The 26,931-nt window shown below is 39.4% G+C and overlaps 1 protein-coding gene and 1 pseudogene across 7 annotated transcripts in view; one reads left to right on the forward strand and one right to left on the reverse strand.

Moving 5' to 3' along the window:
* The window catches only part of GTF2E2 (general transcription factor IIE subunit 2), a 110,735-nt gene that overhangs the window by 16,774 nt on the left and 67,030 nt on the right, over positions 1-26,931 (forward strand). For 3 of the 6 annotated variants that reach the window (XM_079140248.1, XM_079140253.1, XM_079140252.1), the window contains exon 1: positions 25,692-25,832. The exons of 1 other annotated variant lie outside the window; for it this stretch is intronic. The gene's annotated coding sequence lies outside the window, so the exon portion shown is untranslated. 2 more of the 6 variants (XM_079140249.1, XM_079140250.1) reach the window with 2 other exon arrangements.
* Positions 653-2,453, reverse strand: LOC306662064 (etoposide-induced protein 2.4 homolog; annotated as a pseudogene). The gene has a single exon. The product of its transcript is annotated as an etoposide-induced protein 2.4 homolog (transcript).

The raw sequence follows: 26,931 nt of genomic DNA on the forward strand, positions 1-26,931 counted from the left end.
CCATATTCAGTACACTGAAATCTAAATGAACCTTCCTCCCTTCATGAATACACAAGATACACATATAGACTTTAAATAACCCAAAGTCTTTCATAAGAAATACACACAAAATTATAATTATATAACCCAAATTTTCTCAGGGGACATTCTTCAGGGCTAATCTCTAAAAACTATAACCAGATTATCCAATACTAAGTCTTGTGTTTGATGAATACATATCTCAGTGTCATGATTTGCAAATTCAGTCATTACACACTTTGTGGGAAACCAGCTCACATTTAATTGTGACATTTTAAAATTATACAAGTATTTTGACCACTACCCTCCCAGCCCATATTTAGTCTCTTAAAATGACAGGAAAACATCACTGATCACAGGTTTAATGGGTTTAATAAGTTTACCCCTTTAGTTCCTATTTGCAGCACCCAATATTCCTTTGAAATACCAGTCAGACCTGGCAGTGACCAAGAGTAAATTTCCACCCTCCAGAGTTGAAAAGTTCAGTTTCTCTGACAATTCTGTGTTACAGTGGCACTTGTCCAGAACTGGTACCTCCCCATAGCTGGGGAGCTTTAAATGTACCAGTGAAAAAAGCTTTTTCCCCTTCAAGGGGAAGAAAAAAAAATGACTCCTCAAAACCCAGTCAACCTGGCTGTGAGGTCTTTCATTCTGTCCCATCTCTTCAGGCTCTTTTTTTTTTTTTTTTTTTCTTTTTTTCTCCTTTTTCTTTTACATTTTTGCAGTAGAGCAAGAGAGACCAAAACCTAACCTGAGATACAAGAAACAAGACAGTGATGGCTATAAAGGGAATAAACAAGGAGCAATTGAGATACTCCTTTACCTCCCACATCCAATGTATGTGCTTCACAGAAAAACAACAAAAATAACAAATCCACAAAATACAACAGCTAGAATTACAAAACCCATTCATCCAAGGGTGCTAGAAGGCAGGAAGGAGAGGTGGGAGGGTAACTGGCACAGGGAGAAAAACAAAGTATTCAAATCAATCCAGGCACAGGGGCTGGTAAATGCTAGAAAATAGCTGCAGAAAAACCTGTGGTCCTTTCAGACTCACGGTGGTATTAAAAATCCATACTGGTGTCAGAAAGATTCTGCCTTACATGCACCAGAGACAAAAACTCCAATTCCTCAAAGAGAAGGGAATACACAGAGGGCCCTTGGCAGAGTGGGTCCTGCCTTCTCTAGCCAGGGTAGGACAAAGAGAGGAGCTTCCACAGCCTCCTTCCAATCCACCCATCCCCTTTAGATGGCAGGCAGCTCAGTGGCCTGCAGCAGCCTTCAGTTTGGCAGGAGATGGATGTGGTGAAGGGAATTTCTCTGCAGAGGCTGAGCTGCTCAGGGCAGACTACAGGTAGACCGTCTTGTGGAAGAGTCTGTTGCTTAAGAATACCACCAAGGAGAACAGGCGCAACTGGAAAAGGTATGCTTTTCCAGGGGTCTTTGCTTCATTAGCACTGATGATGAATAAAGGAAAGAGGATAGAGAAGAGGCAGCCACTGATAATGTATGAGGACTGCATTGCTGTGAGGAAAGCCAAGGGCAAACCAAATCCAAAGTAGTAAGGCCAATTCCTTTCTATGTTTGACAACGCTGGTGCATTTCAATTCCTTTATTGAACCAACGATATTCAAAGCAGTATAATGAGTAGAGAAGAGACATATGCAGCAAACTGACCAGCTGACCAACAAGATGGATGGAAAGAGACTCACAAACATCCCCTGGATAAGAAAAAGAGCCTGCAGCAAAAGGTTGAAGAGCATGTCGGCAATTATCTTGCTGACACTAGGGAATGGATGAGGCTTCCTCCCTGATACCTCAAATGCTAGGTCAGCAATATCTTGAAACCAAATGGCATTCACAACTTTGCTAAGCACAAACAGGGGAAGCACCCAAAGAGCACTGAAAATTGATGTGAGGAAGAATTCCAGCCATGACCAAACATCTCCATGTAGTGATGGATCACCAATAATTCGGGCTGTTACTGACTGAAGCACAGGAATAAACACACGATAAAACAGGAGGAGACTGAACCAGAACACTCCACCATTCCAAGCACAGCACTGGAAAATTCTACTAACAATACGTGGCTCACTCTCTTGCTTCCGCTCTATACTCTGGGCTCTCCTCTGTGCCAGGACACTACTTGCCCTTCTTCGACGTTGTTCCTCTCTCTTCTGCTGGATTCGAGCATCTAGCTTTGAGATGGTACAAATACCCCAGATGGAGTCTTTGATTCCCCTGCCAAGGTCCTGGAGAAAGGTTTTGACACTGTCAGCCATCTCCTCACCACCCAGACTGTCAACTACACAGAAGAGAGAAAAGCACCCCAAAATCTCTCATCATGAAGGACCAGCAGCTCCCTAGCCCACCGCGGGCCGTCTGGACCCCTCCGCGCCCGGCTGCCCGCTCCGCCGGGGCGCTCCCAGGGACGGGGCCCTGCATTATACTTTTTAACAACCAAGACATCAAAGCAGTGTCAAGTTACATGAACAAAAACTAGATTTAAGCCGATGATATGTTAAAGCTCTAGCAGAGGAAAATAAGAACACGGTGGATGTTGAGAATGGTGCTTCTATGGCAGAATATGTGGATCTGAAATGAACCATCACTGTCCTTTTGGATATTTTGCAACGCTTGGTGAACCTGGAGAACAACATGGACTATATTGTGAAGAGCTGCACCACCAATACAACCTATGGTACTCATGGGAATTTGGTGCCAGTCATTACGAATAAAAGGATAAATGCATCAGGCAGCATTAAATAGAAGTTGAAGATCACCTGTGTTGCTACATCCACTGTGGATTATATCCTATTGCAGAAAATCTTTTTAATTGCTGCTAGGACAAAATAATAGTTTATAAAAGCTCCATACATTTTCAAGGAGTGTGCTAGATTCATGGAACTCTTAATTCTGTATATAAAATTTTAAAATGTGCCGGGCGTGGTGGCCCACACCAGTAATCACAGTGGCTCAGGAGGCTGAGGCAGGAAGATCGTGAGTTCAAAGTCAGCCACAGCAATTTAGCAAGGCCCTAAGCAACTCAGAGAGACCCTGTCTCTACAAAATACAAACAGGGTTTGGGGATGTGGCTCAGTGATTAAGTGCCCCTGGGTTCAATTCCGGGTACCAAAAATTTTTTTTAAAAATTTAAAATGTTATTAGTGTGCTGTCAGGCAAGTCTCTTCAATGCTGTATTATATCCTTAAAGGGAATTTAATAAGATGGTTAATGTAGTAATAAGCATGTAGGTGATCTTGTATAAATCTTTTGTGTTTGAGATCAAGCTGAACTAAAACCCTAAAAGACATATTCATTTCTATAAAATATTTATTTAAGTATATAACTTGTTTTTTCAGACAAGGGGAGAATATTGTTATTGAATCATTCTGTTGCTTGTTCTCAGTAGATGCAACTGTTTGTTATTCTTAATATTGGGGACAATTTAATAACAACATTAAGATAGTATTCTTTAATCTCATACTTAAAATATTCTTTCATATATTCTAAAGAATAAGAGATATTTTATGATGAAATTAAAAATAACTAAAGTATTCATGATTTTTTTTTACATAAACGAGCATTGCTTTAAAAGTTCAATTCCTTAGCTGGGTGCAGTGTCCCACCACTGCAGTCCCAGCTGCTTGGGAGGCTGAGGTTGGAGGAATAAGAGTACAAGGCCAGCCTGGGCCACATAGTGAGAGCCTGTCTAAACAAAGCAAAACAAAAAGAATTTAACCCCTTGAGTATTTATGTGATCTGGAATGCACATTATTTCCACATTTGGGTGCTTTTACTTTTGTTATGTTGGTGGGGAGGAGGGGACTCTTGAGGATTTTAACCAGATATGTATAATAAAGGTGTTTGTGCTGCATAAAACTGCTTAGAAAGTGTTACAATTACTTGATGCTATAGAAGAGTATCATACTTTATGAAACTTAAGTTTTCATTTTATATAATGACCACTTAATTAAGAACATTTAAGATATAATTTAAATTATAAAGATTGGCTATCCTTTCAGTAAAACAGCTACTGTATACAGCACAAGAAATCTCAACCTTGAGTAATTCTAGTATAGAATGAAGTACACCTTTATTTAAATTTCCCTTGTAGCTAATCTAATTGCTATATTGTGTCCTACATGTCATAGTATTTATTCTCTATAATATCTGCTAAAGTGCAGCTAACTTCTAGATTTAGGCTATATTGAATTTGGTTTTAGATATTTTATTCATTATTAAAATATGCTACTACAAATAGTAGCTATAATTATAATATTTTGTTAAAATAAGTGTGAGAAAACATTGTTTCATTAAAGATGGTTTCCAAACTGTCTTTTCTGTATCTTTATATACCATTGCCAGGTGAAGTTTGGAATAATTGGTCTCTCTGATGAGATGTGGACATTTTGTTTCTTGTTTTTGTTTTCAGGGATGAAATAAAATATACTATTTGTACTAAAACAAAATCCAAACCATAATAAATGGTTAATTTTATGTCAGCCTGGCTTAGCTATGCTTTTCAGTTGTTTGGTAAAATAGTAGTTTAGATGTTGCTGTGAAGGTATTTTAAATGTGACTAACATTAAAACAGTAGACTTTGAGTAAAGCAGATTATAGTGTAAATGGGCCTGACCTAATCAGTTGAAGACTTTAAGAGAAAAGACCTGAAAAGCAAGGAATTTTACTACTGTAGACTCAAGACTGCAACATCAACTCTTGTTAGACTTTCTAGCTTTTGGCCTGACCTACTAATTTCAGATTTACCAGCCTCAACCAATCATGTGAGCCATTCCTTAAAATCAGTCCTCCATTCATTCATATTCTCTCTCTCCTCACCTCCCCAACATATACACACACTATTGATTCTGTTACTTTGGAGAGTGTTAACTAATATAAATTTTGGTACAGCAGTTCTAGAGTAATAGAATCTTTTTATGTGTGTGGTACTAGGTATTGAACCCAAGACTTCACACATAGTAGGCCACACTGTACCACTAAGTCACACTCCCAGTCTAAATGAATAGAATCTGTGTTTTGTGATACTGGGGTTTTAACCCAGGGGCTCTTTACCATGAGCTCCTGTTTTGTTTGTTTTGTTTTGTTTTTTTAAAGACAAAGTCTTGTTAAGTTACAGAGGCTGGCCTCCAACTTTCAAACCTCCTGTTTCAGACTCCCAAGTGACTGAGATTACAAGCGGGTGTTACTATATCTTTCCCCAAAGGAATAGGATTTTTCTCTTTTTTTTTTTTTTTTTTTTTTTTTTTTGCGGTGCTGGGGATTGAACCCAGGGCCTTGTGCTTGCAAGGCAAGCACTCTACCAACTGAGCTATACCCCCAGCCCAGGAATAGGATTTTTTAAAAATTTTTTTAGGGGATCCAAGATGGCAGTCTAGAGGGAGGCTGCGTTCCTTGTCGCTCCGCAACGCTGGATTCAAGCAGAGGCTATCTGTTTCTCAGTGAGGCAGTTTTTGCTGCTCTTTACCCCATTTGTCTGCTGTGATCACCTGCAATCCTCCAGCATATCGACGCTTTTTTGAGAGCAGATTGCTCACTGTCAGGTGTCTATCATCCGCCATTTGCCTACCTCTTGCCTGTCCATCGCCTGCCTTACCCCTATCCATTACCCAACGCTCCAGGTTCACCTCCCGATCCTCCAACAGCTGCCAGCAAATTGACTGCACACCGCCAGTGGAGAACCAGCTGCCTGCTGCTGCCTGGAAGTTCACTGTTAGAGTACCTGCAGGTTTGATTACACATGGCTGCCGCCATTTTGAGACAACAGCCAGGCCCCGTAGGACGCCTGGCTGGACTGACTGAGCCCCATCTCCAGGATCCCACAGCCCGACCGATCACTCCCTGCCTCTGGGGCCCTCACATCAACTGACTGCTCCCTGCCGCCAGGACCCCCAGACCAACTGACTGTGCCCTATCACCGGGAACCCAGACCAACTGATTGCACCCAGCCTCCTGGATCGCACAACCACACCAAACACACCCGACCTCCAGGACCACTGCCGGACCAACTGCATCCTGTCTCCAGGACCTCCAGCTGACCACATCCACCCGTGAGCTGCAGCTCCCCATTTGCCAACACATTTGGAAACCAGAGCAGCCATCTTGGATAATCCTGGAAGCCATAGCTCTGATCTTTGGGTGGGGCAAATCCCATCCTGAGACGCCTGCTGGAGGCTTGAAGCTCATTGTTAGGTACCTCTCATACATCAGGCTACTGAACACTGGGAGGTTTCATTAGTATATGACTATTATACAGTAGATTTTCTTTTTTCTCCTTTTTTAAACAAATATTTAAGTTTTTATTTCTTTACATTTCTTGCTTTCTTTTCCTTCTGTTTACCTGTTCCCTCAGAGTCGCTTTCTCCCTTATTTACATGATGCGATTGTCCCCATAGGGGCTATTTGGTCTAGGATTGCAGAGTGTCTGATTTGGGCACTGCTAATATTGATCTCCCCTTAAAGAAAGGATTTTGGAAACCTATAGGGCCACTATAAGCCTATAGGGGGAAATCTGCAATACCCCAGATCTCCACTGCTAGAGGGGAAGATACATGAACAACATGAAAAGACAAGGGAAGAAAATGATCCAAACAAATCTAGATTCTATAGTAATAGAATCCAATGACAGTATGTTAGAAGAAATGTCAGAAAAGGACTTCAGATTATACATGATTAAGATGATTCGCGAAGCAAAGGATGAGATAAGAGAGCAAATGCAGGCAATGAATGATAATACCAATAAGCTGAAAGAGCACCTGCAGGAAGCAAAAGATCATTTCAACAAAGAGATGGAGATTCTCAAAAAAAAAAAACCAAACGGAAATCCTTGAAATGAAGGAGACAATAAACCAAATAAAAAACTCAATGGAAAGCATCACCAACAGACTAGAGCACTTGGAAGACAGAACCTCAGACAATGAAGACAAAATATTTAATCTTGAAAGTAAAGTTGCCCAAACAGAGAAGATGGTAAGAAATCATGAACAGAATCTCCAAGAACTATGGGACATCATGAAAAGACCAAATTTAAGAATTATTGGGATTGAGGAAGGCACAGAGATACAAACCAAAGGAATGAACAACCTGTTCAATGAAATAATATCAGAAAATTTCCCAAACCTGAAGAATGAAATGGAAAATCAAATACAAGAGGCTTACAGAACACCAAATGCACAGAATCGCAACAGATCCACACAAAGGCACATTATAATGAAAATGCCTACCATTCAAAATAAAGATAGGATTTTGAAGGCCACGAGAGAAAAGCATCAGACTACATATAGGGGGAGACCAATACGGATAGCAGCAGACTTCTCAACCCAGACTCTAAAAGCTAGAAGGGCCTGGAACAACATATTTCAATCTCTGAAAGAACATGGTTGCCAACCAAGAATCCTATACCCAGCAAAATTAACCTTCAGATTTGAAGATGAAATAAAATCCTTCCATGATAAACAAAAGTTAAAAGAATTTACAAATAGAAAGCCTGCACTACAGAATGTTCTCAACAAAATATTCCATGAGGAGGAAATGAAAAACAACAATGGAGGTCAGCAAAGGGAGGAACTACCTTAGAGAAAAACCACTCAAAGAAGAAACCAAGCCAACTTAAAAACCAAAAATAAGCCAAATGACTGGGAATACAAATCATTTCTCAATAATAACCCTGAACGTTAATGGCCTAAACTCATCAATCAAAAGACATAGACTGGCAGAATGGATTAAAAAAAAAGACCTAACAATACGCTGCCTGCAAGAGACTCATCTCATAGAAAAAGACATCCACAGACTAAAGGTGAAAGGATGGGAAGAAACCTACCACGCACATGGACCCAGTAAAAAAGCAGGGGTTTCCATCCTTATATCAGATAAAGTGGACTTCAAGCCAAAGTTAGTCAGAAGGGATAAAGAAGGACATTTCATACTGCTTAAGGGAACCATAAATCAGGAAGACATAACGATAGTAAATATTTATGCCCCAAACAATGGTGCATCCCTGTACATCAAACAAATCCTTCTCAATTTCAAGAATCACATAGACCACAACACAATAATTCTGGGCGACTTTAACGCACCGCTGTCACCACTAGATAGATCTTCCAAACAAAATCCAACCAAAGAAATCATAGAACTCAATAACACGATCAATAACCTAGACTTAATAGACATATATAGAATATTCCATCCATCAACGAGCGGATACACTTTCTTCTCAGCAGCACATGGAACCTTCTCAAAAATAGACCATATGTTATGCCACAAAGCAGCCCTTAGGAAATGCAAAAAAATAGAGATACTGCCTTGTGTTCTATCAGATCATAATGGACTGAGAGTAGAAATCAATGACAAAATAAAAAACAGAAATTACTCCAACACTTGGAGACTAAATAATATGCTATTGAATGAAACATGGATAACAAAAAACATCAGGGAGGAGATTAAAAAATTCTTAGAGGTCAATGAGAATGATGATACAACATATCAAAATCTCTGGGACACTATGAAAGCGGTACTAAGAGGAAAATTCATTGCATGGTGCGTATTCCAGAAAAGAATGAAAAGTCAACAATTAAATGATCTAACATTATAACTCAAAGCCCTAGAAAAAGAAGAACAGAATAACAGCAAAAGTAGTAGAAGACAGGAAATAATTAAAATCAGAGCTGAAATCAATGAAATTGAAACAAATGAAACTATTCAAAAAATTGACATAACAAAAAGTTGGTTCTTTGAGAAAGTAAACAAAATAGATAAACCCTTAGCCACACTAACAAAGAGAAGGAGAGAGAAGACTCAAATTACTAAAATACATGATGCAAAAGGAAATATCACAACAGACACCACTGAGATACAGAACATAATGAGAAGCTACTTTGAAAATCTGTATTCCAACAAAATAGAAACTACTGAAGACACTGACAAATTTCTAGAGACATATGCTCCTCCCAAACTGAACCAGGAGGACATACACGACTTAAACAGATCAATATCAAGCAATGAAATAGAAGAAGCCATTAACAATCTACCATCCAAGAAAAGCCCAGGACCAGACGGATTCTCAGCCGAGTTCTACAAGACCATCAAAGAAGAACTCATTCCAACACTTCTCAAAGTATTCCAGGAAATAGAAAAGGAGGGTACCCTACCGAACTCATTCTATGAAGCTAATATCACCCTCATACCAGGAAAAGACACATCAAGGAAAGAAAATTTTAGACCAATATCCTTGATGAATATAGATGCTAAGATCCTTAACAAAATATTGGCAAACTGTATCCAAAAACATATTAAGAAAATTGTGCACCACGATCAAGGGCGGTTCATTCCTGGAGTGCAAGGATTTAACATCTGTAAATCAATAAACGTAATCCATCATGTCAATAGACTTAAGGATAAGAATCATATGGTTATTTCAATTGATGCAGAAAAAGCATTTGACAATATACAACACCCCTTCATGCTGAAAACACTAGAAAAAATAGGGACAGTAGGAACATACCTGAACATTGTAAAGGCTATTTATGCTAAGCCCATGGCCAACATCATTCTTAATGGAGAAAAACTGAAACCATTCCCTTTAAAAACGGGAACAAGACAGGGATGTCCTCTTTCATCACTTCTATTCAACATTGTCCTCGAAACTCTAGCCAGAGCAATTAGGCAGACTAAAGAAATTAAAGGGATACGAATAGGAAAAGAGGAACTTAAGATGTCACTATTTGTGGATGACATGATTCTATATTTAGAGGATCCAAAAACCTCCTCCAGAAAACTTCTAGACCTCATCAATGAATTCAGCAAAATAGTAGGCTATAAAATCAACATGCATAAATCTACAGCATTTTTATACGCAAGCAATGAAACAGCTGAAAGGGAAATGAGGAAAACAACTCCATTTGCAATAGCCTCAAAAAAAAAATAAAATAAAATACTTGGGTATCCATCTAATCAAAGAGGTAAAAGATCTCTACAATGAAAACTACAAAACACTGAAGAAAGAAATTAAGGAAGACCTTAGAAGATGGAAAGATCTCCCATTTTCTTGGATAGGCAGAGTTAATATTGTCAAAATGGCCATACTACCAAAAGTGCTATACAGATTCAATGCAATTCCAATTAAAATCCCAATGATGTACCTCACCGAAATAGAGCAAGCAATCATGAAATTCATCTGGAAGAATAAGAAACCCAGAATAGCTAAAGCAATCCTTAGCAGGAAGACTGAAACAGGGGGTATCGCAATACCAGAACTTCAACTATACTATAAAGCAATAGTAACAAAAACAGCATGGTATTGGCACCAAAATAGACAGGTAGATCAATGGTACAGAATAGAGGACATGGACACAAACCCAAATAAATACAATTTTCTAATACTAGACAAAGGTGCCAAAAATATGCAATGGAGAAAAGATAGCCTCTTCAACAAATGGTGCTGGGAAAACTGGAAATCCATATGCAACAGAATGAAACTAACCCCCTATCTCTCACCCTGCACAAAACTCAACTCACAATGGATCAAGGACCTTGAAATCAGACCAGAGACCCTGCATCTTATAGAAGAAAAAGTAGGTCCAAATCTTCACCTTGTTGGCTTAGGATCAGACTTCCTTAACAGGACTCCCATAGCACAAGAAATAAAAGCAAGAATCAATAACTGGGATAGATTCAAACTACATAGCTTTCTCTCAGCAAAGGAAATTATCAGCAATGTGAAGAGAGAGTGTACAGAGTGGGAGAATATCTTTGCCTCTCATACTTCAGATAGAGCACTAATTTCCAGAATATATAAAGAACTCAAAAAACTCTACACCAAGAATACAAATAACCCAATCAACAAATGGGCTAAGGAAATGAACAGACACTTCACAGAAGAAGATGTACAAGCAATCAACAGATATATGAAAAAATGTTCAACATCTTTAGTAATAAGAGAAATGCAAATCAAAACTACACTAAGATTCCATCTCACCCCAATTAGAATGGCGATTATCAAGAACACAAGCAACAATAGGTGTTGGAGAGGATGTGGGGAAAAAGGTACACTCATACATTGCTGGTGGGGCTGCAAATTAGTGCAGCCACTCTGGAAAGCAGTGTGGAGATTCCTTAGAAAACTTGGAATGGACCTACCATTTGATACAGCTATCCCACTCCTCGGCCTATACCCAAAGGACTTAAAATCAGCACACTACGGAGATACAGCCACATCAATGTTCATAGCGGCTCAATTCACAATAGCCAGACTATGGAACCAACCTAGATGCCCTTCAATTGATGAATGGATAAGGAAACTGTGGTATATATATATACAATGGAATATTACTCAGCTATAAAGAATAATAAAATTATGGCATTTGCAGGCAAATGGATGAAATTGGAGAATATCATGTTGTGAGATAAGCCAATCTTAAAAATCCAAAAGAGGAAGGATCTCACTGATAAGCGGATGATGACACTTAATGGGGAGTGGGAGTGGGACAAGAATGGAGGAAGGAGGGACTGTATAGAGGGAAAAGAGAGGTGGGAGAGGTGGGGGGGAAGGAAAAAAATAATGGAATGAATCAAACATCATTACTCTATGTAAATTTATGAATATGCAAATGGTATGCTGTTACTCCATGTACAAACAGAAACAACATGTATCCCATTTGTTTACAATAAAAATAAATTTAAAAAAATTTTTTTTCAATTGTTGATGGACCTTTATTTAATTAATTTATTTATATGCGGTGCTGAGAATCAAACCCAATGCCTCACACGTGCTAGGCAAGTGCTTTATCACTGAGCCACAACCTCAACCCAGGAATAAAATATTTTTTTAATGTGTGTATATATATATATATATATATATTTAGTTGTAGATGAATACAATACGTTTATTTTTTATTTACTTATTTTTATCTGGTGCTGAGGATCCAACCCAGTGTCACAGGTGCGAAGTGAGTGCTATACCACTAAACCACAACCCCAGCCCAGAAATAGAATCTTTTTTTTTAATATTTTTTTTAGTTGTCAATGGATCTTTTATTTTATTTATTTATATGTGGTGCTGAGTATCGAACCCAGGGCCTCACACATGCCAGGCAAGTGCTCTACCACCAAGCCACAACTCCAGCCCCCAGGAATAGAATCTTAAGGATGAGATTTCTAAACTGGTTCTAGGGTTTCTGAAATTGGTTCACTAATTTGATCCAATTTCAAGGCACTAATGACTCCACTGATAGTCCATGGTATGATGTGGCAATAGAGATATGCAAAGTATCACCATTGCGTGCTCCAAATACTTACAAGAGGCAAGATGTCCTGACTTGCAGTGATGTTGGTTAGTTTGATCATGGTGTTCTAGAAGAAAGTAAATAGGCCAGACATGACCTAGTTTACAGACCATTACGGAATGAAATATAGGCCAGATGCCCTGGAGGATGGACCCTGCACTACCAAAGATTTACACTATTAAACTTTCTCCCCTCTTACTCAAAGGAACTTATTTTTTAAAATTTATTTTTATTTTGTATTTTTTTTTTTTTTTTTTTTTTTTTGGTACTGGGGATTAAACCTGGAGCACTTAACCACTGAGCCACATCTCCAGTCCTTTTTAATTTTTTTATTTTAAGACAGGTTCTTGCTAAGTTGCTTAGGTCCTCGCTAAGTTGGTGAGGCTGGCTTTGAACTTTTGATCCTCCTGCCCCAGCCTCCTAGGTAGCTGGGATTATAAGCATGCCCCACCATGCCCTGCTAACAATGAAGTTTGTTTGTTTGTTTGTTTTTTGGTGCTGGGGATCAAACCCAGGGCCTTGTGCTTGCAAGGCAAGCACTCTACCGACTGAGCTATCTCCCCAGCCCTGAAGTTTTTAAAAATATTTTTAGTTGCAGATGAACACAATCCCTTTATTTTATTTATTTATTTATTTTTAATGTGGTGCTGAGATCAAACCCAGTGCCTCAAGTGTTCTAGGCAAGCGCTCTATCACTGAGCTACAAACCCAGCCCTAACAATGAAGTTTTATCTCAGGAAAAACCTGCCTCTACCTAGGAATAGTACATCAAAAGCAATACTGCATCCTGGGGAATAACAGATTAGGGCCATCATCAAGGACGTCACCCCAACAAATAAGAAGCTCAGGTAAGAATCAGGTAAGGACCAGGTACTCAGCTGGTCCTGAGTTGCTTATGGAAGCAAAGGGAGCACAGAATGGGTAGTGAGAGGATGTGACTCTAACACCACCAATAACCGGGTGAGCAGTTGTAAAAATGAAAACTGTAATCACTATAAATATTACCTACTTATTTCACCATGAATATGTTTGAATGTGTGTATATGCTGTTAAATCAAACTTTTGAGACCAAGAAATTTCTGATATAAAGGGTTTATCAAACTGTTATATATGTTAGCCAAAAATAAAAGGACAGGTCCTCGGACAAATTTCCTAAGTCACCAGTGGCATGACCAGATAGCAGTTGGAAACAAAATGTCCACCAAATCTACGAAGCCAGGGTATTTTGTAATAAAAATATAGGGAGAGAAAAACACAAATCATTTACATTGAACCTATATCGGCTTGTAGATAGAGGGGCAGGACAAAGCAATGCAGGCAAAATCCTATAATGGGAGAAGAGTCCACGAAGAGAAGTTTCTGCTCCTGCTTGTTTGGTTGGTTCTAAAAGTAGGAATGTTGAGCAGCTTTTCTTTTTCTTTCTTTCTCAAGCTTATCTTGAAGCTTTCGGATAAAAATAAACTCTTATCTCTTCCCTCTTTCCATCCTCTGACCTGTAACTTAATTTAGGACATCTCAAAATTCTTCTCTTATCAATATACAGTACACTTGTAAATGATGTATATGGTAAATATCTTGGGTTTCCCTCTCTTTTATCATGTAACATAAGATGTGTTGACTTTATATGATAGTATGTAAGTATCATTAATTTTACAACATAATATTTAAGTTATGGAATGGCAAGGAGAAAAGTAAACGTTACCAAGGACTTTACCTCCTCTTTGGGGGAAGGGTTTGGTGTGTTTAATTTGTAGAATGGTTATCATGTTAGCTGGAATTATGACCTTGTTTTTTCTCTTTATTTAGAGATTATATATAGTTTTAAAAGATGAGTATGGGTGCTAAGTTGACAAGAGATGGACTTATTTTTTTGGCACCAGGGATTGAACTCAGGGGCACTCGACCACTGAGCTACGTCCTCAGCTCCTTTTTGTATTTTACTTAGAGATAGGATCTCACTGAGTTGCTTAGTGCTTTGTCATTGCTAAGGCTGGCTTTGAACCTGGGATCCTTCTGCATCAGCCTCCCAAACCGCTGGGATTACAGGCTTGTACCACCATGCCAGGCAGGGATGGACTGCTTTTTCTTTTTTAGTTGTAGATGGACACAATATATTTATTTATTTATTTTTATGTGGTGCTGAGGATCAAACCCAGTGCCCCACATATGGGAGGCAAGCACTGTATCACTATACTACAGCCCCAGCCCTATTTTGTATTTTATTTAGAGACAGGGTCTCACTGAGTTGCTTAGTACCTCACTTTTGCTGAGGCAGGCTTTGAACTTGCAATTCTCCTGCCTCAGCCAGCCTCTGGAGATGCTGGGATTACAGCTGTTCACCACTGCACCTGGTTCCCTTTTTATTCTTGATATAATTAATTTCATTTACGTACATAGCTTGAATCCTTTTTTCCCCCTCCTATTTGTAGAACCAGGAATTAAACCCACGGCCTCACACATGCTAGGCAAGCACTCTTATCACTGAGCTATACCTCCAACCTTTTCTTTTAAATTTTATTTTGAGACGGGGTCTTGCTATATTGCTGAGGCTGACCTCAAACTTGTGATCCTCCTGCCTCAGGTTCCCAAGTCACTGGGATTATAGGCATGTTCCAATGTGCCCAGCTGTAGATTGATTCTTTTTTGGGTGGAGAGGGTATTTGGGATTGAACCTAGGGGTGCTTTACCACTGAGCCACATTCCCAGCCTTTTTTATTTTTTATTTTGAGACAGGGTCTCACTAAGTTTGCCTAGGGCCTCAATATATTGTTGAAGCAGTTCTTGAGTTTGCAATCCTCCTTCCTCAGCCTCCTGAGCCACTGGGACTTCAGGCATATGCCACAATGCCCAATCGTAGTTTGATTTTTTTTTTTTTTTGGGGGGGGGGTGGTACTGGGACTTGAACTCAGGGGCACTCAACCACTGAGCCACATCTCCTGCCCTATTCTGTATTTTGTTTATAGACAAGGTCTCACTGAGTTGCTTAGCACCTTGCTTTTGGACTTTGAACTTGCTATTTTCCTGTCTCAGCCTCCAGAGCTGCTGGAATTACAGCCACTGCACAAGCTGTAACTTGATGCCCCCCCTCCCCCCCCGCAGTGCTGGGGGTTGAATTCAGGGCCTTGTGCTTGCAAAGCAAGCACTCTACCAACTGAGCTATATCCCCAGCCTCTGTAGCTTGACTCTTAAAACCACACTTAGTACATTTTTCTTATTTATTCTTAAATAAATCCTATATTCTGCATGAAAGCTGTGATGTGATGTGAAATTTGGAGAATCCCAGTTTACTGTCAGTTCAGACCCAGCTTCACACAGGCTTTTCAAGGTTAATGATTTGGAATAATTTAAGCTCTTTGCAGATAGTCTTGTTTCCAGTCCCTATGATAATGTATATTTCTTCTTCTCCTCTTCTTCCTCCTCCTCTTCTTCTTCTTCTTCTCTTTCTCCTTCTCCTCCTTCTTTTTATTTTTTTATGTGGTGATGATGTGAAACCCAGAGCCTCATACATGCTAGGCAGGTGCTGTACCACTGAGTCACAACCCCAGCCCATGTTTCTTCTTTTAAACAGAATAGATGTGATGTAATGATTGCACATGATTGAAAAGGTGAGGAAAAGGAACTTCAGTTACTTCAATTTCTCACTCTAATCACTTCAACCTTATGTTTAATTTTATGTTATGCAGCTCAGTGGTAAAGTGCTTGCCTAGCATGTGCAAGGTCCTGGATTTGATCCTCTGAACCACAAAACAAAACAGAAATAATATGAACTATGAGATATAATATTCTTGTCTGGAAAAATACTTATTTTTCCTAATATATAAACTATTTAACTGAATTTGAATAATATCTTTAAAGTAGAGATGGTTTTTAAATTATTGTCTTGAAACTAAGGAATATAACGGGGGCAGTGGGGAGTTGGCAGTGGGGCAGGGGTAAGAGAAGAATGGAGGCACTTTGGATGGTGTAGAGGGAAATGGGGCAGGAAGGGTTAGGGAAGGAAACATAGTGGACTGAGACAGACATCATTACCCTATGTACATGTATGGTTACATGGATGGTGTGAATCTACATCATGTACAACCATAGAAATGAAAAGTTGTATCCCATTTGTGTACGATGAATCAAAAAGCTATCTGTAAAAATGAAAAATTAAAAAAAGAAAAAAGAAACTAAGGAACAGCTCAAGAGAATAACAATTATTACATGATTATTATTAAAATACTTTAACATCGAAGACAATGAATGTTTTAAAAAATGATCAACTCTGGGGGTCAAACAGGACAAATTAAGACACTAATGGACCTCATGTGATCATTCAGCCAAAAGCTGATTTTCCAGCCTAAATCTCTAGCTCTGCCTTTTGCCTCTTGAGAATTCTCAACCTTGACTTTCAGACTTGAAAGGCCAGGGGCACTGGTTAACTTAGGTTTCTGCAGAACTACAGCTTCCATCTCCTTTTCCCAAGGCCCCCAAATCCTCTGCCATTAATTGAATTGTGAAGTCCCTTTATATCCACTGTCTACCATGAAATGTTTTTCCAACAGCAAAAGTAAAAGAGGAGCATGTGCCTTTCTTAATGGTGATATTAATAGTATTTTCTTTCTCAAGGATGCTAATGCCTTCTAATTTTACAGGGGAATTTGTACTTCTTCTCAAAAGCATATTCTTTCCACTTATGCTTTGGAATGGTGAATCCATAGAGATACCAGTTTTGAAGGGTACTAAGTGCCTTCTATCTTAGAGTTAGAGTTGGTGTTGGAATTGCCCTTATCTATCCAAGACGAGGCTCAGTTCTCTTAGAAATCAGAGCCCTCAGAAACCAGTTATGACTCTCAGGCTGTGTGTGTGTCTAGGAAAACACACCACACACACACACACACACACACACACACACATACACACACACACACACACATTTACATACTTGTTGCATAAATAGAAAATGTCTACATGGTGTGCAACAAGTGGTTTTTGTTAACAGTGCTTATCCTCTGAATATTCCAATTTGGACAGGTTAGGGGAGGTGGAAAAGAATTTTACTTTTTTTTTGGTACTGGGGATTGAACCCAGGGATGCTCTACCACTGAACTGCCAGTCCTTTTTATTTTTTATTTTGAGACAGGGTCTCATTAATTTGCTGAATGCCTCTCTAAATTGTTGAGGCTGGCCTCAAATTTGCTATCCTCCTTTCTCAGCCTCCAGAATTGATGGGATTATAGACGTGTACTTTATTTACTAAATGATACACGTACTAATTGGTTGGTTGATTGATTGTGGCACTGGGGACTGAATCCAGGGGCACTCTACCACTGAACTCCAGTTCAGTTCCTTTCATTTATTTATTTATTTATTTTATTTTATTATTGTAAACAAATGGGATACATGTTGTTTCTCTGTACATGGTGTAAAGGCATACCATTTGTGTAATCATAAATTTACATAGGGTATTGTTGTTTGATTCATTCTGTTATTTTTTCCCTCCCCCCCACCCCTATTTATTTATTTTAAAAATTTTTTAAAGTTGTTGATGGACTTCTATTTTTATTTACTTTTATATGTGGTGCTGAGAATGGAACCCAGTGCCTCACACGATAGGTGGGTACTCTACCACTGAGCACAACCCCAGCCCAGATAAACTAAAGGACAGTGGCTCTCTTTGGTATGCTGGGAATTGGGGCAAGTTAGTATTATCTGTAAAAAGGTACTTTACAGCATTCACGCCCGGACAGCTGCTCCTTGGGATGCTGGTCATACAAAGGCACAAAGCTGATGGGACCAAGCTGATGTTGCTTCTGTGATCTAATTTGTAAGAACCCCTCCCTGTGGTAATTGGTGCCCATCAGAACATCATGGAGATGGAAGTGCTTATCCAAGTGGCTGCTCCTGGACAAAGTGTGGGGAGGATAGGAGGTGTTACTTTCTGTGAAGTCTCTGGCATGCAGCAGTGGGACACCTGTCCAGCTCACTGCCATTAAATTTTCTGGTAAAGTACCTGTCTAGCTCATTGCCATTGGACCTGCCCTGTAAGCATGTCTCAATAAACCCTGTATCTCATATCCTGTTTCTATCATTTTCCTTGGCTTCTTGGCAACCTATTCCCTGCCCTAGCATAATTGGGGAACAGACGTGACACAAGTCATCTTTACTCTAGTATTGGACTGATGAAATACCCCAATCTGGAATATTGCAGGGTTTTTTTGGCTGAGGGACAAGCAAGATAGTGAATTATAATCTACCTCCTAAAACTTCTCCTTGGAAGTTAACACATTACTCTAAAGCAGGTCACATGCCACTCCTTATGTTCAACAGGGTGGGAAGTATAATCCTCCCTCAAAAAGAGGAAGTGGATAATTATGAACAATTATATAACCTACCACAGAAGCCATTGCATTTGGCAATTGGCAAATCACTGATCATCTTTGAAAAAGAATTTAACTGGGGAATTGGGTCCTAAAAATAATGGTGACAATTTACTGACTCATATTACAGCTCATATATTTACATATTGTATTTAATTTAATCACTTAATCATTTTCATTATAGATGAGGAAACAGGCTTAGAAAGATTAAATCTTGGTTCAAGTTCATATTACTAGAAAGTGGTAGAGCACAGATTTATGTTAGTTGTCTTTGGTCACCAGGCCAGTTTTTAACCCCTGAAAATTAAAAGTTACTAAGTGGGGGCAATGGAAAATGCTGACATTTTTGGAGAAAGTTTGATAGAAGATGAGAAGGACTGGGATCCTGAGAGATGTTTTCAGTCGGAATTAGAAGGCAGGGGAAAAGGACCCAAGGGAGGAGAGACTGTTACTTTCAGAGAAATCAGGATAGGTGAAGAGTAAAATAACTTTAGCTCTCAGTTTGGATACTGGCTTCTCTCTGGTATACTGGGAATTGGGGCAAGTTACTTTGGACTAATTCACTTTGTTGGCTATTTTAAGAACATAGGTTATATTTTGGCTATTTTGGTTATGTTGGCTATTTTAAGAACACAGGTTACTTGAGATAGTTAACAGGTGTGGGAAGTTGAAGTATAGCTATTACTTGATGGCAGAATGAAGTGAATTTGGGTTGCCCCAAAATTTCCCTTCTGAATAATGGAATATAAAGTAATAAATTGAAATGTAAAATTAAGCCATTACATAAAAAGGAATGAAATTCTGATACATGCTATGACATGAATGAACCTTGGAAACATTGTGCTAAATGAAATAAGCGAAACACAAAGGGGCATAGACTGTGTTATTCCACTTACATAAAATATCTAAAATAGGCAAATTCTTAGAGAAATAAAGTAGATTAGAAGTTACCAGGGGCTAGGGGTGGAGGGAATGGACAGTTATTGCTTAATTGGTACAGAGTTTCTGATTAAAGTGATGAAAATATTTGGAAATAGATCATCATTGTACAATATTGTAAATTTAATTAGTGCCACTCCCATGTGTACTTTAAATGGCTGAAATGGGGAAGTGCATGTTATTTATATTTTACCACAATTAAATAAATAGTAAAAAATTGTAATGTAGTAAATTAGAATTAATCCTTTGATTAATATATTAATTGGGGAGGGGTTAGAAGGGTTAGATAAGTCAATACAAAAGAATTTTTTGTAAAATATACAAGTTATATTTCCTTTCAGAAACCACCACACTTTCTATTACTTAAGTGAATTCAGCAAAGTAGGATATAAAATAAACGCCCATAAATCAAATGTGTTCCTATATATCAGTGAAGAATCTACTGAAAGAGAAATTAGGAAAACTACCCCATTCACAACTGCCTCAACAAAAAAAATACTTTGGGAATCAATCTAATGAAAGAGGTAAAGACCTCTACAATGAAAACTACAGAACACTAAAGAAAAAAATTGAAGAAGACCTTAGAAGATGGAAAGACCTCCCATGCTCCTGGATAGGTAGAATTAATATTGCCAAAGTGGCCAAAAAAAAAAAAAAAAAAAAAAAGTGTTATACAGGTTTAATGCAATTCCTATTAAAATTCCAATGACATTCTTCAGAGAACTAGAAAAAGCAATCATGAAATTCATTTGGAAAAATGAGAGACCTAGAATAGGCCATACAATCCTTAGCAAGAAGAGTCAAACAGGAGGCATCACAATACCAGACTTTAAACTATACCACAGAGCCATAGTAACAAAAATGGCATGGTATTGGCACCAAAACAGACATGTAGAACAATGGTACAGAATAGAAGACACAGAGACAAAGCCACATAAATACAGTTATCTCATAATAGACAAAGGAGCCAAAAACTTTCACTGGAGAAAAGATAACCTATTCAACAAATGGTGCTGGAAAAATTGAAAAGCCATATGTAACAAAATGAAATTAAATCCCTATCTCTCACCCTGTGCAAAACTCCACTCAAGGTAGATCAAAGACTTAGGCACTAGAATAGAGACACTGCACCTAATAGAAGAAAAAGTAGACCCAAATCTCCACAATGTCAGCCTAGGATCTGACTTCCTTAAGACCCTTAAATCTCAAGAAATAAAATCAAGAATCAATAAATGGGATGGATTCAAACTAAAAAGCATCTTCTCAGCAAAGGAAACAATAATGTGAAGAGAGAGCCTACAGAATGGGAGAAAATCTTTGCCATATACACCTCAGATAGAACAATAATCTCCAGGATATATAAAGAACTCAAAAAACTTAACACCAAAACCCCAAATAACCCAATTAATCAATGGGCTAAGGAACTGAACAGACACTTCACCGAAGAAGAAATATAATATCAATAAATATATGAAAAAATGTCCAACAACTACCAATTAGAGAAGGCAAAAATCAGGGAATATAGCTCAGTTGATAGAGTGCTTGCCTTTCAAACACACTGCCCTGGGTTCAATCCCCAACACTGCAAAAAACAAACAAACAAACAAAAAAACCTTTGGCGCTGGGGTTCTGGCTCAGTTGTAGAGCACTTGCCTAGCATGTGTGAGGCACTGGGTTCAATTATCAGGTCCATATAAATAAATAAATTAAGATATTGTGTCCATCTACAAATAAAAATATTTAAAAAAAAAAGAAATGCAGAATTAAAACTAAAATTTCATCTCACCCTAGTCAGAATGGCAATTATCAAGAATACAAACAACAATAAATGTTGGCGAGGATGTGGGGAAAAAGGTACACTGATACATTGCTGGTGGAAATGTAAATTGGTGCAACCATTATGGAAAGGGGTATGGAGAAAACTTGGAATGGAACCACCATTTGACTCAGGTATCCCACTCCTTGGTTTATACCCAAAGGACTTAAAATCAGTATATTACAGTGATGCAGTCACATCAATGTTTATAGCAGTTCAACTCACAATAATTAAACTATGGAACCAAGGTAGGTGTACTTCAACAGATGAATGGATAAAGAAAATGTTTTATATATATATATATATATATAAATGATATATATAAATATATATATATATGATGGAATATTACTCAGCCTTAAAGAAGGATGAGATTATGGCATTTGCCAGTAAATGGATGGAGCTGGAGAATATCATGCTAAGCAAAATATGCCAATTTCAAAAAACTAAAGGCTGAATGTTTTCTCTGATAAGCGGATGCTAATTCACAATAAGGGGGGTTGCTAGGGAAAAACAGTTACTTTAGATTAGGTAGAGGGGAGTGAAGGGAGGGAAGGGGAGTATGGGGGTAGGAAGGATAGTAGAATGAATCAGACATTATTACCTTATGTACATATATAACTATATGACTGGTGGGATTCCACATCTTGTACAACCAGAAGAATGAGAAATTATACCCCATTTATGTATGATGTATCAAAGTACATTCTACTGTCATGTATAACTAATTAGAAACAAATAAAAAAAATCGCCACACTTTCTATCAAAGAGTGAACAGGATATAATAAGCATACATGAGATGAGAAATAGTGTCATTGCATTTGTTGTTTTGTTAGTTCTTTATATAATTTGACACTAGTCACACCCTTCTGACCTGAAAATCCTGTCTGCCAACATGGAGGTGGTTTTAATTATTATATAGGGTTATTTAAGCATTTGTGGTGGAGACTGTGTATGTGACAGAATCTACTAATAACCATGTCCTTCACTTCTGAATGGAATATTTTTCTTATGTCCTTTTTAAGCCTTGGCAAGAGGCCACATCAGAAGCAATCTGGATGGTTTCTAGAGTATGTAATAAGGATGAGAAGGCAAGATAAAAACTCTATGTTTCATTCCGAATATTGGACGCTCTGAAATCAAGCCAGCTGGGGCTGTTACTTGGAAACAACTGAGTTCATCATTGTAGTTAACATTACCAGCATACAAAGGGAATCCCCCAACTTTTTTTTTTTTTAAGTTTGTTTATAGTGTAGTGTCCATGAGTAAATACCCTGGACATGAGAAGAGTCTAATGATAGGTGTTAAAGTAAGCCCCTTTATGTCTTTACCTGAGGAGTAATGTCACAGTACAGGATAGTACTCAAAAGCGTTTTGAATGATGGAAGTAACTACTTTCAATGTTTGGACCTAGCAGCTGGCAGGCAGTAGAAGCAAGTGGGAATACCACTGGTTGACAACATACATCATTTATGTATTTTAACAGGGTTGGAATGTGTATGGGAGTGTTTCAATGATAATTATAATAGCTTATATCTGGGTAAAGAAGAGACAATTGAGATTTTGGGGATGGGATTATCAATAGCATTCTGACCAATGAGCTAAGTGCTTTCTATGTGGTAGATTTAGTTCTGTAAAAGCATGGTTCTCTAATAAATTCGTAATTCTCAAGTGAACAGATAACGAATATGTGTGAATGTTTTATTTAACACAAGTGGTAATAGATGAAGGTCACCCAAATGAAAGCGAAGGCTATTAAGAGTTTGCAAGTGAGATAGCCACCATCTCTTGAGTTGGCTGACTCAAAGACAATCAAGGAGAGAGCTGGGTGTGGTGGCACATGCCTGTAATTCCAGTGTCTGGAGGATTGCAGGTTCAAAGCCAGCCTCAGCAACTTAGCGAGACCCTAAACTACTTAGTGAGACCCCTGTCTTAAAAAATAAAAAGGGCGGGCTGGGGAGATAGCTCAGTCGGTAGAGTGCTTGCTTTGCAAGCACAAGGCCCTGGGTTCAATCCCCAGCACTGCAAAAATAAATAAATAAAATAAATAAATAAATAAATAAATAAAAAGGGCTAGGAATGTAGGTCAGTGGTTAAAAAAATGAACAAACCAAAAACCCTCTGGGTTCAATCCTCAGTATCCCCCTCCCCACCTCCAAAAACAATCAGGGAGAGGGGAAGCTTTACATTAGTGAAAAAAGGATGCTTCTTATATGTTCTGATTAAAGGTTTGCAGGGAAGCTGGAGGTAGGCTAACTAGAAGTGAGCATCCTATGTGGTTGGGCTAGCATATTTGACTTTCTGTAGTTGGTCCTGGCTGACTAAAATCGGACATTTGGCAACATTCTTGAAGAAATCCATGACTTTCTATAGAAGTCTTGGTTTGGCTTATGCGTGTAAGAGTCTTTTCATGTGTGGTCTACCTTTTGTCCATTTGTAAACTAAATCTCTCTCTCGTTAATAAGACAGCCAGTAGGGCTGAGGTTGTAGCTCAGTGATAGAGTGCTTGCCTAGCAAGTGTAAGGCACTGGGTTTGGTCCTCAGCACCATATAAAAATAAATAATGAGCTGAAGTTGTGGCTCAGTGGTAGAGCACTTGCCTGGCATGTGTGAGGCCTTGGGTTCTATCCTCAGCACCACATATAAAATAAATAAATAAAATAAGAGATTCATTGACAACTTAAAGAATATTTTAAAAAATAAAATAAAGGTATTGTGTCCATCCACAATTAGAAATACTTAAAAAAAAAAAAGAGAGCTAGCAAAATGACAGAACTAATTCCACAAGGATGTGAGAAACACATTTACATAATCATTGAAAGAAAGGAATGTTGAAATAAAACTGCTAAAATGATATTACCTGTTTCTCTGGACAATACAATTTTTTCTTCAGGGGGGTGGTTATGGGGGATTGAACTCTGGGGTACTCGACCACAGAGCTACATCCCCAGCCCTATTTTGTATTTTATTTAGAGACAGGGTCTCACTGAGTTGCTTAGTGCCTTGTGCCACTGCACCCGGCAGGGCAATACAATTTTAACCTTTGGGATTATTGTTATTATTTTTCTTGTATTAGATCCCAGTCCCTTTTCCCCATTACATTCCATCACTTTCTTACCAGTTAATCCCTGACTTTGCCAAGTTGTAAAACTTCCGGGCTCAAATCAATGATTATTCAATCGAAGTTACGATTCCTGAGGGTGTCAGATGACCATTACCTGGGTTTATTACAAACTCCTCGGCAATGAAACAAATTAAAAGATCACACAATAGTCATCTTATGGCTTTGTTTCCAAGTTTTGGATTACATTTCAAGTATTATCTCATTTAATTAATTATTTTTGCGGTGCTGGAAATCAAACCCAGGCCCTCACACATGCTATGACACTCCAGCCCCTAACTCATTAATCCTTTTTTTTTTTTTTTTTTTTGTAAATCTAACAGTCCAATGCAAATAACCCATTGTTGTCGTTCAATTATTATTCCCTTTCCCGGATGAAAAAAACCGAGACACAGGTTAAGAAATTTAAAGAATAACTAGTAGTTAGCAATTAAGCGACAGCTACAGAATAGTTGAGCACTGACTGCACTGCCGTTTTCGTTCCAAGGAAAGAACAGCTGTAGTATGCGGGCAAGGCCAATGCTCTTTTTCGTTGCTTTACTTCCATCCCTTTATGTTGCTTCTGAGTCCAACATCTTTTGTGGAATAGTTTATAGGCGTGGAAAGAGCCCTGGCTGGGAGTCCGTAAGCTGGTCTCCATGGCACGATTTGCTTTTGCTTGCTGTGCTGTTTCTTCACTTGTAAGAAAGCTAGAAAAACGTTCTCTGAAGTTCAGGTGCTGGAGAGTGGCATTTAAGGTAAAGTCACAAAATTAATGTTGAAAGGTCGTGTCGCCACTTGGTTTAGTTTCCAGAGCTCGCTGGTGGAAGAGCTCCTTAGCTCTGAGTTTCTGCAAAGCGCCTTCCAGCCTCTGTAGCACAGGCCGCCCGCCGCTTCCCGCAAGGTCCAATCCTAGGCCCCGCCTCCAGGCTCCTCCACCCCGTCGTCAAGGAGACCAGGACGCCCGAGCGGGCTCGTTTTCCTTCCTTGGTGCCCCAGGTGGGGCACGCGACAACGCATGCGCTTGGTGGGCGGCTACGGCACCGCGGTGGCTGCCGGGACTGAGCGCCTAGCCGCCCGATCAGGAAGTGGCGGGCGGAGCCCAGGGCCAAGTCGCCGCCGCCGCCGCCGCCAGAGGCGAGACCCCGACCTGGTGGGTCAGCGCCGGGCGTGCGTGCGGGCAGGCGGGGGCGCTGACGAGGAGCAGGAAGCGGCGGCCGCGCCGGCGTGGGCGGCTGGCCGAGGCGGAGGCGCAGGGAGGCAGTAGCGGCGGGTCGCGTGGGGCAGTCTTCCTCGCTCAGGTAGGGGCTGTGCAGCCGGGTGAGGGGTGCCGAGCTGGGGCTCGCTGTTCCTTCGGTCTGAGGCGCGCTTCCTTCTCCCGAGGGGATGAGCGTGTTCTCCAAACCTTCGGGAGCCTGGGCTGCAGTTCTCTACGCGAAACACTTTAAACCTGCTAACAGTTGCCTGCGAGCATTGTCTTTTAGGCCGGAGGTTCATTGAGCAAACTTTTGGGTTGGAAAAAGGGAAAATTCACAGTCGGTGAGCTGATTGTACCTCTTATCCCACCCGCCCCCACCAAGTAGCCGGACGAAACGTGTGTGTGGTTTGGGAATCCACGGTGCCCAACTAAAGGTTGTGATTTAGGGATTGGCACAGGGATTGTTTTTTCAGCTGCCTTTTGGTGCCTTTTGGAGACCTGGTTTGTAAAGATTCCCAACTTTAATTATAGTTGTTTCCTACAAATTCTGAAGACGTTTTCCAAAGCAAAGCGTTGCGGTCCTTTTTTCCGGTCCTTTTTTTCATCCACTTCCACACTTCTGTCACTTAAGAGGTCAGCAGCCTCTTAGCTTCCGGCTATTCATAGCAGTGAGCTTAGGTGCCTATGGCACCTCTGAGGCTGAGGCCAGGAGAGGAGCAAACAGGAAAAGTAGAAAGGCTGAGAGGTCTAATGGGGGAAGGAACCTGGGCCGTGGAGCCCGCGCCAGCTCCTCTAAGTTGTGGTGTTTTTTTTATTTGTTTGCTTGTTTGAATTTTTTAAAAAAGGTACATGAAGATGTGTCCCGTTTACTACACGGGCCAGTACTGAGATTTAAAACTCAATACAAATTTTGAAAAAAAGAAAAATTAGGTGGAACATGCTACAGTGAAAGACACTTTAATTAAGCTTTATGCTGTAGGTACCTTTGAACACGGTACCCAATAGCGTAGGTCGCCTTTGTTTTAGAGACCTTTACTGGGATTTATTCCAGGTCTGGTGTAAGGAGCACTTGGCTTTAAAACTCAGGGTACCCTCGTCTTTCCAGCCGTGTGACCTTAACTGTGCCTCTTCCTTTCAGATTTTATACATTAAAATAGTAGTAACACTCATAACTATTCTCTCACATAGTTCTGAGGACCAAT

This window comes from Sciurus vulgaris, assembly GCF_902686455.1.
Source record: "Sciurus vulgaris genome assembly, chromosome: 5".
Lineage (NCBI taxonomy): Eukaryota > Metazoa > Chordata > Mammalia > Rodentia > Sciuridae > Sciurus > Sciurus vulgaris.